Source organism: Coregonus lavaretus (genome assembly GCF_964263955.1).
Source record: "Coregonus lavaretus genome assembly, contig: HAP1_SCAFFOLD_755, whole genome shotgun sequence".
Taxonomy (NCBI): Eukaryota; Metazoa; Chordata; class Actinopteri; order Salmoniformes; family Salmonidae; genus Coregonus; species Coregonus lavaretus.
Genome location: NW_028162225.1, coordinates 185,560 through 191,652, shown reverse-complemented (window position 1 = coordinate 191,652; position 6,093 = coordinate 185,560).

The following is a 6,093-nucleotide window of genomic DNA, read 5'->3' as shown; positions in this document are numbered from 1 at the left end:
TGGAGGTAATCCTTTCTCTTCAGATAGTGATAGTGATGCGGAGGTAATCCTCTCTCTTCAGATAGTGATAGTGATGTTGAGGTAATCCTCTCTCTTCAGATAGTGATGGTGATGTGGAGATAATCCTCTCTCTTCAGATAGTGATGGTAATGTGGAGGTAATCCTCTCTCTTCAGATAGTGATAGTGATGCAGAGGTAATCATCTCTCTTCAGATAGTGATAGTGATGACGAGGTAATCCTCTCTCTTCAGATAGTGATGGTGATGCGGAGGTAATCCTCTCTCTTTAGATAGTGATAGTGATGTGGAGGTAATCCTTTCTCTTCAGATAGTGATAGTGATGCGGAGGTAATCATCTCTCTTCAGATAGTGATAGTGATGTGGAGGTAATCATCTCTCTTCAGATAGTGATAGTGATGACGAGGTAATCCTCTCTCTTCAGATAGTGATGGTGAGGTGGAGGTAATCCTATCTCTTCAGATAATGATGATGATGTGGAAATAATCCTCTCTCTTCAGATAGTGATAGTGATGTGGAGGTAATCCTCTCTCTTCAGATAGTGATGGTAATGTGGAGGTAATCCTTTCTCTTCAGATAGTAATAGTAATGTGGAGGTAATCCTCTCTCTTCAGATAGTGATAGTGATGTGGAGGTAATCCTCTCTCTTCAGATAGTGATAGTGATGTGGAGGTAATCCTTTCTCTTCAGATAGTGATAGTGATGCGGAGGTAATCCTCTCTCTTCAGATAGTGATAGTGATGTTGAGGTAATCCTCTCTCTTCAGATAGTGATGGTGATGTGGAGATAATCCTCTCTCTTCAGATAGTGATGGTAATGTGGAGGTAATCCTCTCTCTTCAGATAGTGATGGTGATGCGGAGGTAATCCTCTCTCTTTAGATAGTGATAGTGATGTGGAGGTAATCCTTTCTCTTCAGATAGTGATAGTGATGCGGAGGTAATCATCTCTCTTCAGATAGTGATAGTGATGTGGAGGTAATCATCTCTCTTCAGATAGTGATAGTGATGACGAGGTAATCCTCTCTCTTCAGATAGTGATGGTGAGGTGGAGGTAATCCTATCTCTTCAGATAATGATGATGATGTGGAAATAATCCTCTCTCTTCAGATAGTGATAGTGATGTGGAGGTAATCCTCTCTCTTCAGATAGTGATGGTAATGTGGAGGTAATCCTTTCTCTTCAGATAGTGATAGTAATGTGGAGGTAATCCTCTCTCTTCAGATAGTGATAGTGATGTGGAGGTAATCCTATCTCTTCAGATAGTGATAGTGATGCGGAGGTAATCCTCTCTCTTAAGATAGTGATAGTGATGTGGAGGTAATCCTCTCTCTTCAGACAGTGATAGTGATGAGGAGGTAATCCTCTCTCTTTAGATAGTGATGTGGAGGTAATCCTCTCTCTTCAGATAGTGATGGTGATGTGAAGATAATCCTCTCTCTTCAGATAGTGAAGGCAATGTGGAGGTAATCCTCTCTCTTCAGATAGTGATGGTAATGTGGAGGTAATCCTCTCTCTTCAGATAGTGATAGTGATGTGGAGGTAATCCTTTCTCTTCAGATAGTGATAGTGATGCGGAGGTAATCATCTCTCTTCAGATAGTGATAGTGATGTGGAGGTAATCCTCTCTCTTCAGATAGTGATAGTGATGTGGAGGTAATCATCTCTCTTCAGATAGTGATAGTGATGAAGAGGTAATCCTCTCTCTTCAGATAGTGATGGTGATGTGGAGATAATCCTCTCTCTTCAGATAGTGATAGTGATGCGGAGGTAATCCTCTCTTCAGATAATGATGGTAATGTCGAGGCAATCATCTCTCTTCAGGTAGTGATGGTGATGCAGAGATCATCTTCTCTATTCAGATAGTGATGGTAATGTGGAGGTAATCCTCTCTCTTCAGATAGTGATAGTGATGTTGAGGTAATCCTCTCTCTTCAGATAGTGATGGTGATGTGGAGATAATCCTCTCTCTTCAGATAGTGATGGTAATGTGGAGGTAATCCTCTCTCTTCAGATAGTGATAGTAATGCGGAGGTAATCATCTCTCTTCAGATAGTGATAGTGATGACGAGGTAATCCTCTCTCTTCAGATAGTGATGGTGATGTGGAGGTAATCCTCTCTCTTCAGATAATGATGATGATGTGGAGATAATCCTCTCTCTTCAGATAGTGATAGTGATGTGGAGGTAATCCTCTCTTCAGATAATGATGGTAATGTCGAGGCAATTCTCTCTTCAGATAGTGATGGTGATGCAGAGGTCATCTTCTCTATTTAGATAGTGATGGTAATGTGGAGGTAATCCTCTCTCTTCAGATAGTGAAGTGATGTGGAGATCATCTTCTCTATTCAGATAGTGATGGTAATGTGGAGGTAATCCTCTCTCTTCAGATAGTGATAGTGATGTTGAGGTAATCCTCTCTCTTCAGATAGTGATGGTGATGTGGAGATAATCCTCTCTCTTCAGATAGTGATGGTAATGTGGAGGTAATCCTCTCTCTTCAGATAGTGATAGTAATGCGGAGGTAATCATCTCTCTTCAGATAGTGATAGTGATGACGAGGTAATCCTCTCTCTTCAGATAGTGATGGTGATGTGGAGGTAATCCTCTCTCTTCAGATAATGATGATGATGTGGAGATAATCCTCTCTCTTCAGATAGTGATAGTGATGTGGAGGTAATCCTCTCTTCAGATAATGATGGTAATGTCGAGGCAATTCTCTCTTCAGATAGTGATGGTGATGCAGAGGTCATCTTCTCTATTTAGATAGTGATGGTAATGTGGAGGTAATCCTCTCTCTTCAGATAGTGAAGTGATGTGGAGATAATCCTTTCTCTTCAGATAGTGATAGTGATGCGGAGGTAATCCTCTCTCTTCAGATAGTGATAGTGATGTTGAGGTAATCCTCTCTCTTCAGATAGTGATGGTGATGTGGAGATAATCCTCTCTCTTCAGATAGTGATGGTAATGTGGAGGTAATCCTCTCTCTTCAGATAGTGATAGTGATGCGGAGGTAATCTTCTCTCTTCAGATAGTGATAGTTCTAAGGAGGTAATCCTCTCTTCAGATAGTGATGGTGAATTGGAGGTAATCCTTTCTCTTCAAATAGTGATAGTGATGTGAAGGTAATCCTCTCACTTCAGATAGTGATAGTGATGTGGAGGTAATCATCGCTCTTCAGATAGTGATAGTTATGTGGAGGTAATCCTCTCTCTTTAGATAGTGATAGTGATGACGAGGTAATCCTCTCTCTTCAGATAGTGATGGTGAGGTGGAGGTAATCCTATCTCTTCAGATAATGATGATGATGTGGAGATAATCCTCTCTCTTCAGATAGTGATAGTGATGTGGAGGTAATCATCTCTCTTCAGATAGTAATAGTGATGTGGAGGTAATCCTCTCTTCAGATAGTGATGGTAATGTGGAGGTAATCCTCTCTCTTCAGATAGTGATAGTGATGCAGAGGAAATCTTCTCTATTTAAATAGTGATGGTAATGTGGAGGTAATCCTCTCTCTTCAGATAGTGATAGTGATGCGGAGGTAATCCTCTCTCTTCAGATAGTGATGGTGATGTGGAGGTAATCCTCTCTCTCCAGATAGTGATAGTGATGCGGAGGTAATCCTCTCTCTTCAGATAGTGATAGTGATGTGGAGGTAATCCTCTCTCTTCATATAGTGATGGTGATATGGAGGTAATCCTCTCTCTTCAGATAGTGATGGTAATGTGGAGGTAATCCTCTCTCTTCAGATAGTGATGGTAATGTGGAGGTAATCCTCTCTCTTCAGATAGTGATAGTGATGTGGAGGTAATCCATTCTCTTCAGATAGTGATAGTGATGTGGAGGTAATCCTTTCTCTTCAGATAGTGATAGTGATGCGGAGGTAATCCTCTCTCTTCAGATAGTGATAGTGATGTTGAGGTAATCCTCTCTCTTCAGATAGTGATGGTGATGTGGAGATAATCCTCTCTCTTCAGATAGTGATGGTAATGTGGAGGTAATCCTCTCTCTTCAGATAGTGATAGTAATGCGGAGATAATCATCTCTCTTCAGATAGTGATAGTGATGACGAGGTAATCCTCTCTCTTCAGATAGTGATGGTGATGTGGAGGTAATCCTCTCTCTTCAGATAATGATGATGATGTGGAGATAATCCTCTCTCTTCAGATAGTGATAGTGATGTGGAGGTAATCCTTTCTCTTCAGATAGTGATAGTGATGCGGAGGTAATCCTCTCTCTTCAGATAGTGATAGTGATGTTGAGGTAATCCTCTCTCTTCAGATAGTGATGGTGATGTGGAGATAATCCTCTCTCTTCAGATAGTGATGGTAATGTGGAGGTAATCCTCTCTCTTCAGATAGTGATAGTGATGTGGAGGTAATCATCTCTCTTCAGATAGCGTTAGTGATGCGGAGGTAATCTTCTCTCTTCAGATAGTGATAGTTCTAAGGAGGTAATCCTCTCTTCAGATAGTGATGGTGAATTGGAGGTAATCCTTTCTCTTCAAATAGTGATAGTGATGTGAAGGTAATCCTCTCACTTCAGATAGTGATAGTGATGTGGAGGTAATCATCTCTCTTCAGATAGTGATAGTTATGTGGAGGTAATCCTCTCTCTTTAGATAGTGATAGTGATGACGAGGTAATCCTCTCTCTTCAGATAGTGATGGTGAGGTGGAGGTAATCCTATCTCTTCAGATAATGATGATGATGTGGAGATAATCCTCTCTCTTCAGATAGTGATAGTGATGTGGAGGTAATCATCTCTCTTCAGATAGTAATAGTGATGTGGAGGTAATCCTCTCTTCAGATAGTGATGGTAATGTGGAGGTAATCCTCTCTCTTCAGATAGTGATAGTGATGCAGAGGTAATCTTCTCTATTCAGATAGTGATGGTAATGTGGAGGTAATCCTCTCTCTTCAGATAGTGATAGTGATGCGGAGGTAATCCTCTCTCTTCAGATAGTGATGGTGATGTGGAGGTAATCCTCTCTCTCCAGATAGTGATAGTGATGCGGAGGTAATCCTCTCTCTTCAGATAGTGATAGTGATGTGGAGGTAATCCTCTCTCTTCATATAGTGATGGTGATATGGAGGTAATCCTCTCTCTTCAGATAGTGATGGTAATGTGGAGGTAATCCTCTCTCTTCAGATAGTGATGGTAATGTGGAGGTAATCCTCTCTCTTCAGATAGTGATAGTGATGTGGAGGTAATCCATTATCTTCAGATAGTGATAGTGATGCGGAGGTAATCCTTCTCTTCAGATAGTGATAGTGATGTGGAGGTAATCCTCTCTCTTCAGATAGTGATAGTGATGCGGAGGTAATCCTCTCTCTTCAGATAGTGATGGTGATGTGGAGGTAATCCTCTCTCTTCAGATAGTGATAGTGATGCGGAGGTAATCCTCTCTCTTTAGATAGTGATGGTGATGCGGAGGTAATCCTCTCTCTTAAATAGTGATGATGATGCGGAGGTAATCCTCTCTCTTCAGATAGTGATAGTGATGCGGAGGTAATCCACTCTCTTCAGATAGTGATAGTGATGCGGAGGTAATCCACTCTCTTCAGATAGTGATAGTGATGTGGAGGTAATCCTCTCTCTTCAGATAGTGATAGTGATGTGGAGGTAATCCTCTCTCTTCAGATAGTGATAGTGATGTGGAGGTAATCCTGTCTCTTCAGATAGTGATAGTGATGCGGAGGTAATCCTCTCTCTTCAGATAATGATGGAATGTGGAGGTAATCCTCTCTCTTCAGATAGTGATAGTGTTGCAGAGGTAATCATCTCTCTTCAGATAGTGATAGTGATGTGGAGGTAATCATCTCTCTTCAGATAGTGATAGTAATGCGGAAGTAATCCTCTCTCTTCAGATAGTGATAGTTCTAAGGAGGTAATCCTCTCTTCAGATAGTGATGGTAATGTGGAGGTTATCCTTTCTCTTCAGATAGTGATAGTGATGTGGAGGTAATCCTCTCTCTTCAGATAGAGATGGTGATGTGGAGGTAATCCTCTCTCTTCAGATAGTGATAGTGATGCGGAGGTAATCCTCTCTCTTTAGATAGTGATGGTGATGCGGAGG